General features: G+C 37.9%; 2 protein-coding genes across 3 annotated transcripts in view; one reads left to right on the top strand and one right to left on the bottom strand.

The window, feature by feature from the left end:
• The window catches only part of GKN2 (gastrokine 2), a 326,208-nt gene that overhangs the window by 92,594 nt on the left and 219,014 nt on the right, over positions 1-14,600 (bottom strand). The gene's annotated exons all lie outside the window — the stretch shown is intronic.
• Positions 1-14,600, top strand: part of ANTXR1 (ANTXR cell adhesion molecule 1) — a 222,548-nt gene that overhangs the window by 31,650 nt on the left and 176,298 nt on the right. The window lies entirely within an intron of this gene.

The raw sequence follows: 14,600 nt of genomic DNA, 5'->3' as shown, positions 1-14,600 counted from the left end.
GACATACCATTTGTTCATAATTAGGATGGTATGTTGGAAGTGGAGATAACAGTTTTCTTGAGTTAATAACACTTTTGTCCACTTTTTAAAAAATGCAATAGTGACATGAGAGAAACATCATGGGGTGGGGGAGACACATGTGGGACTACTGACAGACTGTGTATGGACATGTAGGGAAAAGGAAAGGAGGAAGGGCAAGCACAGAGGACAGGGAGACTTTATAACAGTCTTCTTCCAGAAATCAGACTAGGACTAACAGGATGGAGTAAGGTTTTCTGGATTTTGCACTAACACAGCAAATCTGAGTTAGTCCTCATTTTTTCTCCATGTCTTTGTTTCCCATGTGTAACAAAAAGAATTCTCTGTACCATGTAAAAGTTTTCAAGTCCTATTTCTTTTTTTTAAATTTTTTTTAACATTCATTTATTATTGAGAGACAGAGAGATACAGAGCATAAGCAGGGGAGGGGTAGACACTCCCCTCACTCTCACTCACTCCAGGGGTAGAGAGGGGGAGACACAGAATCTGAAGTAGGCTCCAGGCTCTGAGCTGTCAGCACAGAGCCCAATGTGGGGCTCGAACTCACGAACTATGAGATCATGACCTGAGCCGAAGTCAGTCGCCTAACCAACTGAGCCACCCAGGCGCCCCTCAAGTCCTATTTCTCCTTCAGCAGTATCCATTATTCATGCATGCCATTTGAAACCCCATTTTAAAAACAGGGGTTTCTTATTTCCTATTAACAGAAGAAGAAACTGAGGCCATATCGTATTCCTAAGGATACCAAGCAGAATGCACACTAGATGCAGGCTCCACATTCCTTCCACTCTCCCTTGCTGCCTTCTGTTAAACAGAGAATCTTAAAGCCCAAGAAACTTGAGAGATTTTTCCATCACTATTGGCCAAGGATTTTAAGAAGCTCTGAGAAAGTGTCTCTAGCCTATGAAAGACTCCTACTTTCTCTCAGTCTTTACATGATGACATCCATTATGCAGAGATGGCTTTGTTCAGAGAAGACTCCCTTCTCACCCATTCTTCACATCCTCCTACAACCCAGGCCGCCCGGTGCTGCTTCGCGCTGACCCCACTCACTCCATTATTGAGTTTGGCCCAGAGACCTAGATCTCACACCTCTTGTGGGTATTTTGTGTGCTACTGCTCACAGCCTCTGGGAAGTGGGGAGGGCAGCCGAGGGGGTTACAGATTTATAAACGTTGTTAAAATGCTTAGGCTTTCAGACTCGTTTTGGTTATGCTAGCTCAAATTAGTCACCTGAATCCAATGTTTTTCACTTGAATCTAATGTTTTATGCCTTAACTTCACTACTCCTAGTTTCCTGTACCACGGAGAAGACAGAGGTTATGATCTCCACTTTGCTAGAAACAGCACTTAATATTTAAGGGCTGCATATGCATCAAACAGCCAAAAAATGCCTTCCTAAAAAGGATGTTTTGGTTTCATGTGGTGACTGCTTGGCCTAACCTATGGGTCAGCTGGCAAAGCATGAATGGATTACTGACACATCCCCAACATTATCAGCCTAGGGAGAAATGTGGACAAGCCTTCTCTCTCCAAAATACTTTTTCATGAGATTGGCTAAAAGAACTAGGCTTTCGGAGCTTCCAAACTGGTACTGTTTCTGAAAGATATGACTTCCAGTGTTTTAGTTGGTCACAGGAATGTTTACGTTTTTCTCTATATCTCATCAGATTTTCACAATATCCCTATAAGACAGTAATAGATGCATTATTGTACCGATGTAATGACTGAGGAACCGTGTAAGTTAAAAAAACTTGCTCAAAAACAGGACGTGAATTCAGAGACTCTCATTTCCACAAGAGCAAGAGATTGTGGGTAAACCACAAGAAATAATATCAAAGACATATTTGCATCCAGTTCTTGGGATCAAATCCATATAAAGGAAACCACAGGAAGGCTGAAGAAATATAATAGAAAATAAATATGGTGTGTTGAGAGGTAGTAAAGGAATTACAATTCGAATAACAATACTTACCATTTGTGTCTTTTATCTGCTGAACATTTTACATATCATTTCTCACTTAACCTCATATAACCATTCAATCTCTAATGGGGTCTCCTTATTTTATATGGAATATACTATTTATCACTAACTGCTTTCAGCATTTTTTTCTTTAGCTCTCAGCAGGTTGATGTGATCTATCTAGGCATGGTTTTCTTGGAGTTTTTCCTATTTTGGATTTGCTGAGGTTCTTGAATGTATAATTTGTCTTTCACCAAATTTGAGAAATTTGCAACCCTATTTTTCAACTATTTTTTCTGCACCACTTTCTCCTCTCCTTCTGGGACACCAGCGACAGAGATGTTAGACCATTTGATATGATTCCACATGTGCCTGAAGGTCAGTTCAGTTCTTTTCCAATCTTTCTTCTTGCTATTTTTCAGATTAGATCATTCCTATTGATGTGTCTTCATGTTCACAGACTCCTTCCTCTGTCATCTCCATCCTGATGCTGAGCTCATCTATGGAATTGTTTATCATAGACATTGTGACTTTTCAGTCCCAAAATATCTATTTTGTTCCTTTTAAAAATTTTACTCCTCTGCTGAGATCATCTATCTTTCCACTTATTTCAAATGTATTTACCTTTACCTCATGGGAGCATAATTATAAAATACATATATAAATACTTAAATATATAATATATAAAAACATATAATAAGATATAACATATAATGAAATATATCATATATATTTAGATATACAATGAGATTACATATGAGGTAAATATTTATGAGATCAACTATATGTAATATAATTAAATATAATATATAAAAACTATAAAGTAAACATATAAACCTTATATGCTTTAAATGCTTTGCCTGACAATTTCATAAGCTCAAGATTGGCATCTTAATTGTTTCTTTCCTGAGAATTGGTGCATTTTCTAGGTGCTTTGTATGTCGAGTAATTTTAGATTATATCCTAGAAACTTTTAATATTAGGTTGTTCAGACTCTTGAGTCATTTTCAAATCCTCTAGAGAATATTAATTTGTTTTCTCTGTTTGCACGAGGTTCAGACAACATGTTCTCTCTCTTCTTCTGTGGTTGGTGGTTTTTTTTCAGTTCAGTTTTCAAAGCCTTTGCTAAGCAGCTTCAAGCCTGTCCTACACATGTGCAGCTCAGAGATAAGCCCAGGACTTACACAGCTTCATACACAGAATTATTGGGACCCCCTTCTCCAGCTCTCTCTTCTGCAGGATTCCCCACACACTGTTTCCCACTGAGGCCGCCCTTTCCAAGTCCTCTAGTAAGAAAAGTGGGGTTTATCTTGGAGTTTGGCCTCCACATTGTCTCGTGTAGTTCTCTACTGAGGTCACCCATGGGGCAAAGGCAGAAGTAATCAAAGAGAAATGAAAGTTGGGATTCTCTCCACATTCTTTGAGTCACAGGGGGTCCCTTCCCCAGGGGCCTGATATATGGTGACCTCCCAGGCCACTACCATGTGACTGAGACCCACCCTCAGGTTAAAGCCATGAAAGAAAAGAGCAGGGGGAATGTGGAATTCATACTTGTCTGGGTTATTTGTCCAGGTTTTAACTACTCTTCCCAATCCATCTGCTTTGTTTACTTTTCATAGTCCTTATTTGTTTGCATTTTTATTTTGTCCAGAGGTTTTGGCAATGATTGCCAGGAGAGATGAGATAGCCAGTAGCAAGTTTACTCCATCTTGCCTGCTATTGCTTCAATTTTGTAGATAAGGGGCACCGAGAATCTGATTCTAGATAACTTGCTATGGCCAAATAACAAAAATGGCAGAATTAGTAGTATGATTCTGGATTCTGGAATCAGTCCGACTCATATGTTTTGCATCATATCATGTTGCTCTTCCAAGATTTCATAGCTTCATCCGTTTGCAAAATGATTGATAAACTGCAACACATTTTTCAGGTTTCTTCAACAGCATCATAAAGGATCTGATGTTAATTTAAGTACTATTGGAATACATTATTTTAATGTTAACTACTGCACATGATTCCTTATGTACTCCCTGGACAGTCTTTTTCCTGATCTTGATTTAAATATTTTAGATGTCTCATCATTTGGAATGAGATCATGTCAAGGAAGTCCAACTCTTCCTTTAAAAGAAATCAGGAATAGATATTCAATTTAATCAAATGCATTTTTGGCATATATTAAGATGATCCTATTTTTTTCTTTGACCTACTAACACAGTGAAATGCATTTAAAAAAATTTTTTTAATATTGGATCATTCTTGCATTTCTGGTTACACTTGGTTGTCATAGATTATTATTTTAACGTAGAGTCGAACTCTGTTTTCTGCATTTTATTTAGAAATTTAACATCAGTGTTCATAATTGTGATTGGGCTGCTATTGTCCTTTTATGACTACTTTTACTTACAGTATTTTTTTATACTTTTTTTTACACGTAGATCATTACTTCTAGAAATTCATCTCATGTAAGGTATAAGGCCAAGATCCATCCATTTTCTCCGAGTGCTTAGCCAGTTTTTCCAACATCATTTGCTGAATAATCATTTACTACCAATTTGAAAAATTAAACTCTTTGGTAGGTGTGGATCTACTGCTGTGTTTTCTATTCTGATACACTGCATTTCTGTTCCTAGCTAGGGCCACACCATTTTTATTAGTTTTAGCATCTGGAAGACCAGTCCTTCTTCATTTCTTTTCTTTTCTTTTTTTTTTTTTTAACGTTTATTTATTTTTGAGACAGAGAGAGACAGAGCGTGAACGGGGGAGGGGCAGAGAGAGAGGGAGACACAGAATCGGAAACAGGCTCCAGGCTCTGAGCCGTCAGCCCAGAGCCTGACGCGGGGCTCGAACTCACGGACCGCGAGATCGTGACCTGAGCCGAAGTCGGACGCTCAACCGACTGAGCCACCCAGGCGCCCCTAGTCCTTCTTCATTTCTAATCATGAGTGAAAATCTCCCTGGTCTTTTGTAGTTTGTTTTTTTGTTTGCTTGTTTTACCATGGGAATTTACATAATTTGCTTAATGTACCAAAATATTCTTGGGGTTTTCACTTGAATTGTATAGAAAGTACAGAATCATCTTAGCAAAATGGCATTGCAATTTTATTGTATATATTTTCTTATTTAAAGATATATCCCTTCACTTATGTCTCTTACTAAGGTTTTATTGTTTTTTATTCAAATCCGTCTCATACAGTGTTATTAAGTGTTTTCCAAAGGCATTTTTAAGTTTTCCTTCCATTGTGAATGAGTTTCTTTTTTGTTTGTTTTCTTTTCTAAAATACTGGTTTATGTAATTTCTACTTTTAAAATTTATTAATTTTTGTTGGTTGATTAGTAAGTGATTAAATTTTACTTATCATCCATGGATGTTAGACCATATGTATACCTGATGGATAAAAATTTTTATATAAGAAATGTATTGATTAAATTTGTCAAATACCTTATATTTTTGTTTACTTGATCTGTGAGGACAAAGAGGTATTTTTCAACTTTCCACCATAACTTTTATTTGAATCTCCAACACATTGCTTTATAATTTATGTCATATTGTTTAGTTCACATGGGTTTTTATTATGGACTATATGTCTAATCAACATAGAATACCTTTCTGTTACCTTTCATGCTTTTTAAGTCCTTTGTCAAAAAAATTTTTATAAACTTAAATTTTTAAAAACATTTTTCTGCTATATCTGTGTCCACTCATTTATCTTTTACCCTTCTTTGATATTTTAATTTTGCACCAGAAATTTGAAAAGTAGAATTTGAAGACGTATAATTTCATTTTTATTCTAGCAACAGTTCCCAATGAGTTTTGCTTGTCTTTACAATGGCAACAATTAAGTAATCTCATTTATTCTCCTCGCTGAATTTCTTTTTTTTTTTAAGTTTATTTATTTATTTTGAGAGAGAGAGAGAGACAGAGAGCACGTGCATGCAAGCAGGGAAGGGGCAGAGAGAGAGGGAGAGAGAGAATCCTAAGCAGGCTCAACGCTGTCAGCATGGAACCCGACATGGGGCTCAATCCCAAGAACCATGAAATCATGACCTGAGCCAAAACCAATAGTCAGAGGATTAACCAATTGAGCCACCCAGGCACCCCTCCTTGCTGAATTTCTTAAGAACTATTTGCATTATGTCTCATAAATACATACACATGCACACATACACATACATAGTTCCTTTCCAGTACTTGAAATTTTTACCTGATTTATTTTTTAATTTTTTAGTTGGCTGAGTCTTTTTTCAGGTAAAATCTTCCTGAAAGGTATGTGAATATTAAGCTTTCCAAGTCCCAACTTATTTGAGAATTATTGCTATTCACCTCCATATAAACATTTTAATTGAATATGAAGTTCTTATACTCTATCTTTTCCCCTAAATTTACTGACAATGACACTATGCTAACTTGCGTATATCCTATTCTACATTGCATACAGAAAAATGCCAATTTAGTACATTTCTCCTTTGTGAATAGTCTTTTTCTGCTTCTGGATGGATGCTTGTAAAAATATACTTCCTTAACCTTGGAATTAAAAAAAAATCAAGAAAAAATATCTAGGTGTATGTTCTTTCATTAATTTTGGATAATACTTTGTATAGGATTTGAACCTTTTCATCAGGATATAACAAATATCTTGAACTTCAGAAATATTTTTCTATAATTTTTTATTATTACTTTTCTTTCATCCTTAGGATTTTTAAATGTATTCTAAACTTTTTTGTGTTCTAGGCATAATTTTTTAATCTTTATCATTTTTCTTTGAGTTCTTGGAGAATTTTTCACTCTTGTCCTGTAATTCACCAATTTTTAACTTTGTTTGTATTCAACTTATTGTTTGCAGCTTCCACTGAAATTTTTTTATCATAGTAAAATATACATGTCATAAAACTTACTATTTTAACCATTTTAAGAATACAATTCAGTGGCTTTACGTTGTGCCACCATCACACTACTATCCATCTCCAAAACTTCTTCATTATCCCAAACTGAAACTGTTCCCAGCTCCTGGTAACCTCCATTCTACTTTCTGTCTCTATGGATTTGTTTAGTTACCTCTTATAAGTGGATTCATATAATATTTTTTTCTTTTCAATCTGGCTTATTTCACTTAGCATGTTTTTAAGGTCCATCTATGTTGTAGCATATTTCAGAATCTCATTCCTTTTTGAGGCAGAATAATATTCCATTGTGTGTATGTTCCACATTTTGTTTATCCATTCATCTGTCAATCGACATTTAGCTTATTTCCATCTTTTGTCTGATGTGAATAATGCTGCTATGGACATTGGCATGTAAATGTCTGTTGAAGTATCTGCTTTCAATTCTTTTGGGCATGTACCTAGAGGTAGAATTGCTAGATTATAGGGTAATTCTATATTTAAGTTTTTGAGGAACTACCAGACTGTTTTCCACAGTGGCTGCACTGTTTTACATTGTTACCAGTAATGTACAAAGATTCCAATTTCTCCACATCCTTGCTGACACTTGTTACTATGTTTCTTGTTTTTGTTTTTTAAATAACAGTCATTCTAATGGATGTGAAATGGTATTTCATTGTGGTTTCAATTTATATTTCCCTAATGTTTAGTGATATTGAGCATCTTTTCATGTGTTCATTGGCATATTTGTGTATCTTTAGAGAAATGTCTGTTGAAGTCCTCTGTCCATATTTTATGTGAGTTTTTTATTGTTGTTAACTTCTAAGAGTTCTTTATATATTCTGGATATTAATCCCTTAGTAGATATATGGTATGCAAATATTTTTCTCCCATTCTGTGGGTTACTTTTTCACTCTGTTAATGGTGCCCTTTGACACACAAAAGTTTTAATTTTGATGAGTCTAGTTTCACCAGTTCGTTACTTGTTGCCCATGCTTTTGGTGTCATCTCCCAAGAAACTGCCAAACCCAACATCATGAAGCTTTTTCCCAATGATTTTTCTAAGGGTTTTCTAGTTTCAACTCTTACACTTAGGTCCGTGATCCACTTGGAATTAATTTTTGTATATGCTTTAAATAGTGTCCAACTTCATTTTATTGCAAATGGACATCCAGTTTTCCCAGACCATCTGTTGAAAAGATTGTCTTATCCCCATTGACTGGTTAGCACCCTTCTTGAAAGCTACTCAACTATATATGCAAAGTTTTCTTTTTGGGCCCTCTATACATCTGTCCTTATTCCAGTACCACACTATTTTGATTACTGTGGCTTTGTAGTAAGTTTGAAATCAGAAAGTGTGAGTCTTCCAACTTTTGTCCTTCTTAGACAATTTTTTGGCTATTTGGGGTCCCTTGAGATTCCATATAAATATTAGGATAAGTTTTTCTATTTCTGAAGAAAGATGTCATTAGAATTTTGATAGGGATTGAACTGAATCTGTATATCACTTCGGGTAGTATTATCACCTTAACAATTTTAAGTCTTCTGAACCATGAGCACAGGCTGTCTACTCATTTATTTATGCTTGCTTTAATTTATTTCATCTTTCATTTACTGTTTTCAGTGCCATTGCATTTTTACCTGACAAATAATCTCTATGAATATCTATGAATCAACCCTATGAATATTTTTCTGATCCTAAATTTTTCCTTTTGTGTATGTGTGTGGCACCCTGCTGTTGTGTTGGAGATGGAATATCTTCATCATGAATATGAATTAGAATTGCTTTGTGTGCTCCCCTGTTTTTCAAATGAGTTTCTTTCAAAGGGGAAATTTTCTTAAATTCCTCAAATTGGTCCTCTTCTTCCCAACTCCTGAGACTTTCCTTAGCATAGTGACTCAAAACAGGAGCAACCAGGTTTTTCAGCACTGGCATTTGGGGTGAGTTCTGTCAGGGGTCATGAAAAAAATCTTTGTTGAAAATGTGAAGATCCCAGGCGAAAGACAATGGGCTAACTTAGATGTGGTATAATTTTTGCTTGGAAAGAGTAGAGACCCAGTAGTGTGTCCAAGGTAAGAGGGAAGCTGGAGCCAAAAGAAGAATGTCAGGTGTAGGTTTTGGATCACTGTGGTAAGAAATGAACCCATCACCAACCGCGGGCTTTTCATGTCCTAGAATTCTGGGCTGCTAGGCCCTTCCTCAACCTGATCTCAGCAACTCTACTTCTTGTAGGAATTATCCCAGGTACCTGGCATGTGTGTGGCACTCTTACCTATTTTCCACCATGGAAAAAACATTTCCCTGTATTAAACTAGTTTAGCTGTTTCTATAGCCTTTTGGAGGGAAAAAGGGGGGAAGTTAAATGTGTAGACCCAGAGCCACTGTTTTTACCTGGAAATTTCACCTTCCTTCTAAACTTTGCAAGATTAAAAAACAAAGCATAAGCAAACAACCATGAGGCAAAGAATTATTACATCTTATCCAACTCTCTCACTGGCCTCATTTCACTGCTCAGGAAAATTATTCTCAGAGAGATTGAATTATTTGCCCAAATTCATACAAGTCGTCAGTAGTGGTAGGATTTTTTTTTAACCAACAAAATTAAAAATTTTTAATCTAGTGATTTTTTCTGCTACATTATTATATAATCCACCCAATCCACTGTGCTGCTATCTTTGGTTTCTTGTCTGTGAAATAGTTAAACAGAACCAGCCACTATGTATATGTGCAAATGCATGAGTAAACCTACTTTTGTGTCTATATACAATCTTTTATTAATGAATTATAATGTACCAATAACCTAGAATACTTTTCTCAACTCTAGTAAGAGAAAATTGGTAATACCTACCTTGTTAGGTTGTTATGAGAATCATTTATTACATGTATTATGTAGATGGAGACTAAGTCAATGAATGCACAAGACCACTCTGCTGTAAAAGTGTAGGAACTTGGATTTGAATCCAGGCATGCTGTCCCCAATGTCCACATTCTTAATCACTATACTATAGAGTTTCCCACAGTTTTACAATTACATACAGTTTTAAGTTAAAAACAATTCCTAGCATAGACAATTCACCACCCAAACCCTCAGACTTCTTCCAGAAAACACGTCTCTGAAAACACATGCCCTCCACACATTTTATCTTCAGGATTTTGTAACAACTTGAGCTTGGAAATACTCCTCACAAAGAGGTAAAGAGGTAGCATCAGCATTTCACAGATGGGGTTAAGAGGTTAAGCATTTTGCCTATTGCTTAAGGAGTTGGAGTGAAAGCCAAGAACTCTTGGCTCAAACTGCTGAGTGGAAACCAAGAGACCACACTTCTTCATCCCTCTCAGTCATCCTTTGGTTTGGTTGAGAGTGTGGTTTTGCCATTAGTGTCACAGGGGAAAATGACATACTCTGAACACATCGCTTGATTCCTGGAGCAGAATGATTACAGGCTGTCATTACCAAGAGACATAGTTCTAAAAGCCTTTTCTAAATTTAAAAATAACAAGAGAGAAAAAGAAGCTCCAGATACTTTGCACTTGAAAGAACCTGGATTTGCTCCATTTTTAGGTACTCTTTATTTAGGTACAAGAAGTTTGGATGGCAAAATTAAGAGAAATAGAGGGAAGCATGTGTTTATTCTCTTGTCCTGTTGACTGAGAGAGAATATCCCAGGAGCTGGGTCCATGGGAAATTTCCTTACCTCTCTGTGCCTGTTTCTTTGTCTATAAAATGAATATAATGGTAGTCTCTGCTGCATAGAACTGTTAGAAGGATTAACAGTGCCAGGCACACAATAAGTATTGTTACTGTTGTGGTTGGGGTTTTGACAAACAGCTAAGGAATCACCCCAAATCCTCCTGGACACACCCTACTCAAATCATCATAGTAAATCCAACAGCAATCCAGAGAGCAAGCTCCCAGTTCTCCGTGGCTCACATCCTTCTCCGAAGTTTCTAACATTTGGCCAGTCTATCCCAATATAGCGGGATATAGTTAGAAAATACTGCTTCAGCATGAGGCTAGAGAAAAGGTTTTTTTTTTTCTTTTGTGTAATGGTTCTAGCAAGACTTCTTCCAGACAGGAGCTCACAGGCAATATCTCTAGAGGAAGTTTGTCTAAGGCCTCCTTATACTGAATCTCAGTGATGGTAAAAAGAACCCACCTTGAGGCAATTCAGCTGTTCCGGGAGCAGACTGATTTGTGAGAGTAGTGAGGTCCTGTACTTCTCACACTCTTCCTCTGGGGGTACCCTTATTAGGAGAAGAAAGTAAAGTATACCCCTGGGGCCCTAGCATATAGTTTGAATTGGCTTATCAAAAGTAAACTTTTTCTTCAATACCCTTTCATCTTTAAAATGCATGTACATTTGTATCCTATTTAATAATATACCAGTGTTTAGATTTTATATAAAAATCATGTTGAGGTCTTTCCCAAATTATAGAGTACAACTTACACTCTGAAAAAAATACATATACATAGTGTGTGTGTGTGTGTGTGTGTGTGTGTGTGTATCCTGTGTCTTTGTGTACAGTAAACTGTCCCTAGTCCAAGTATGGACACCCCAGATGCAGTAGAGACAATACAGACTTTGTACCCAGATCAGTTTGGGTTCCAGTCTGGGCTCCCCCAGCACAGCATGTTACTGCACTTCCCTGAATCTCTTTTCTCAAACGTACGATGAAGATAATGACGCCCACCTTGTGGTGTTGCTGTGAGGCTTTTGTAAATTACTGTATGGAAAGTGCCTGGCAGAGACCCTGGCACAGCCCAGATGCTCAGGAAATATCACCTCCCTTCCTCACCTGCTGTCCCGCGTGTGGCAGGCACACAGAAATAATAAAATCTGACAGAGCAGCTTGCAGAAACATTCTTGTCAGGATGAAGCCAGCAGGACAGACGACCCAAGTGGGCAGTGGAACCAGAGAACGGCAGGGTGCTCATATCTGAATGAAGCAAGACAGCCAAAACCAACTGGTTCTCGGTGGCCTGGCAACGGCAAACCGCTATCGGCCGACATAGGCTAGCGCCACAGCACCGCCTGCCCATCACCTCATAGCCCTTGGCCTCTAGGGCTAAGCCTAAGATGTCCTGCTGCCCTTGAGCAGCTCTGACTGCCTCCTCATGAACTGCGGGCTCAGCCGCTGCTACTCACCCTCCACAACTTTTTTAAATTATTAAATATTTCAAATGTAACAAAAGTATACCAAAAAAGCATAGTAGACCCATTATTCACCACCAAGCTTATGAAACAAAATATTACAGGGGTTGACACCTCTGTGTACATTCCCCTTTCTTTTTCCTCACCAGAGATAATCACCATCCTGAATTTGGGGCTTATCATTCTAACGGATGCTGAATATTTTTGTATACCTGTGAGCAATACATTATATTTTTCAGATGAAACTCTATAATAAATGGTCATATTGTATGTATTTTTCTTGAACATGCTTTTACACTTAACATCATGTTTTTAAGACTTTTTCTGTGAAGATACACATAGCTGTGCTTGGTTCATCTTAACTAATGTATACTTTTCTCTTGCATCATACTGTATGGCTATGAGGTACCATCAGGTACTTATCTGTTCTCTTCTTCATGGACAGTTAGTTTATTTCTAACTCTTTGTTGTCATAAACAAACTTGCAATCAACATTCTTATACCTGTCCCCTTGGGGGTCAAAAGCAAGAATTTCTCTCTGATATACAACTAGGGATTGAATTGCTAGGTCTTGTGGTATGTGAATGTATAGCTTCACTAGGCATGATTTCATTGTTCTCCAAAGGGGCTGCACCAATTTTCATTCTCATTAGTGATTTATAAGAGTTCTCTTTGCCTCTCGACATTTATTTCATCCTCCAACTCTTCTTTTCAAACAGATTGTTCCCACCTATGACTTGTGGGTTGGGTTATCTGGTGTGAACATAACTTCTACCTCCTCCTGCCACCAGCCCAACATTGCTCCAAAGTGTGACAGGGAAGTCCTATCTTTGGAAGAAACTGTAACTCCCACCAGCCTATACTTAAAGAAATGTGGTCTGACCAAAACAAGATGCTTGCCTATCATCTCCCCTGGGGCACTTTCAGCTTCCATCCAAGAAGGCGATTCTGGGCTCCACAGTCTCTGTTGCACAGGACTTGGCAGAGTGCCATTCCATCTTATGCCTCTGCAAACACTTGTGGTCAGTGGTCCTGGGCTCAAGTACCTCAACCTGACCATTTTAGTTACTACCAGCACCCAAAGAGATCTAGCCCCTATTGAACTAAGAGGAACATGGAACAGAAGGTTCTCACAGGAGAAAGCTATATATTTGTGAAACCCTAAATACAGAACCCACTTTCCATCACTCCCACCTGCAGAATTTGGCTCAATAGGGGAAAAGGGATTTAGTGATGGGAAAGTTACAGATTCATTTTGAAAGTGAAGTGGTACCATAGGGACCTGCATGGTGAAAACCACTGCATGAATGAATAACCAACCAAAACAGAGTTGTGTAAAGAGGAGTTTCTTTGGACAAATTCATCATGTTGCCCTGTGATTAAACCGTCACTCCTATTCTTTATGCCGGCTTAGGCTTAAACCTTTGGAAATTCCCTGATGGGCTCCTCTTAGTGAACTTCAGTTACGGGTTTGCACTTGACCCTGTGCCACCCTGTGGACTACTCCTATCTGCCAAGTATAGCCTTTCCGGTTCCCAGCAGATGCCCAGGCTCTTTAGTCCCTGCATAAAATCAGATACAGTATTCTGAGCTGGAAGGGAGCCACTATATCTTACAGTTCCACACCTTCATTTTTACATTTGAGAAATCTAAAGTTGACATCCCTAGGAAGTGGCAGAAGTAAGATTGAATCTTAAGTCTATCTTCTTCTGCAGGCCATGCTCCCTTGATTAGCACCAAAGTCTTGGGAAGAATGAAATTAACTACCTTGTAAAACAGTGTAGGTGTTGGGAATGGGGGAAGTCTGAGGGGAGTTCTGGGTCACTCAATCTTCAGAGTTCTAGAGGAGAAGGAAACCCTACAAGTGAAATATGAGAAAGAACAACTGATGAGGGAGATAAAGAGTGCACACCATAATGGAAATCAAGAAAAGAAAGCATTTTAGCTTGAAGGAGAGGATAACTGTGTCTGATGTTATAAGATGTTGAGTAAGAAGAAGCCAGGGAGGTGACTATTGGGTTGGCAACGTGGAGGTGGTTGGAGACCAGCAGAGACGTGGAGATAAAAGTCAGAGAAGAATGGGTTAGAAGGGAAGGTTTTCCATTTTCGAATGGGGATAAAGACATTTTTACCCTTTCACATTCAGGAGAATGTGAAACAAAACCACAAAGCCCATCTTTGAGGACTCTAAGAAATATGTAAGCCATAAGAACACTATACATATGAGGGCAGAAAGAGGACAGAGGAGTGACAAATGAAGCAAGCAGTGTAGAGAAAAGTCAAATATAATCCTGCAGAATGAGATGCTGAAGAGAAACAAGTCTGAAGCCTAGAAGAACCCTAGAAAGATCAAAACCTGGAACTGTCAGATACTGCAGAAAGCAAGGAAGGGCTAACAAGGTGAAAACTGGACTATTGTTTCAGAGTTTATCTTAGGAGCTGTTCAACCTTCAGAACCACCACCTCCACTACCTGTGAAAATTACCTCTTCTCTAGCTGCACCAGAGAAGAGAGGTTTATTCTCTGGCAAAATTAGACAAGGATGGTTTCACCATCAGACACCAGG

Source organism: Neofelis nebulosa, chromosome 9 (genome assembly GCF_028018385.1).
Source record: "Neofelis nebulosa isolate mNeoNeb1 chromosome 9, mNeoNeb1.pri, whole genome shotgun sequence".
Taxonomy (NCBI): Eukaryota; Metazoa; Chordata; class Mammalia; order Carnivora; family Felidae; genus Neofelis; species Neofelis nebulosa.
The sequence above is the reverse complement of the archived record's forward strand: the minus strand, read 5'-3'. Positions and strand labels throughout refer to the sequence as shown.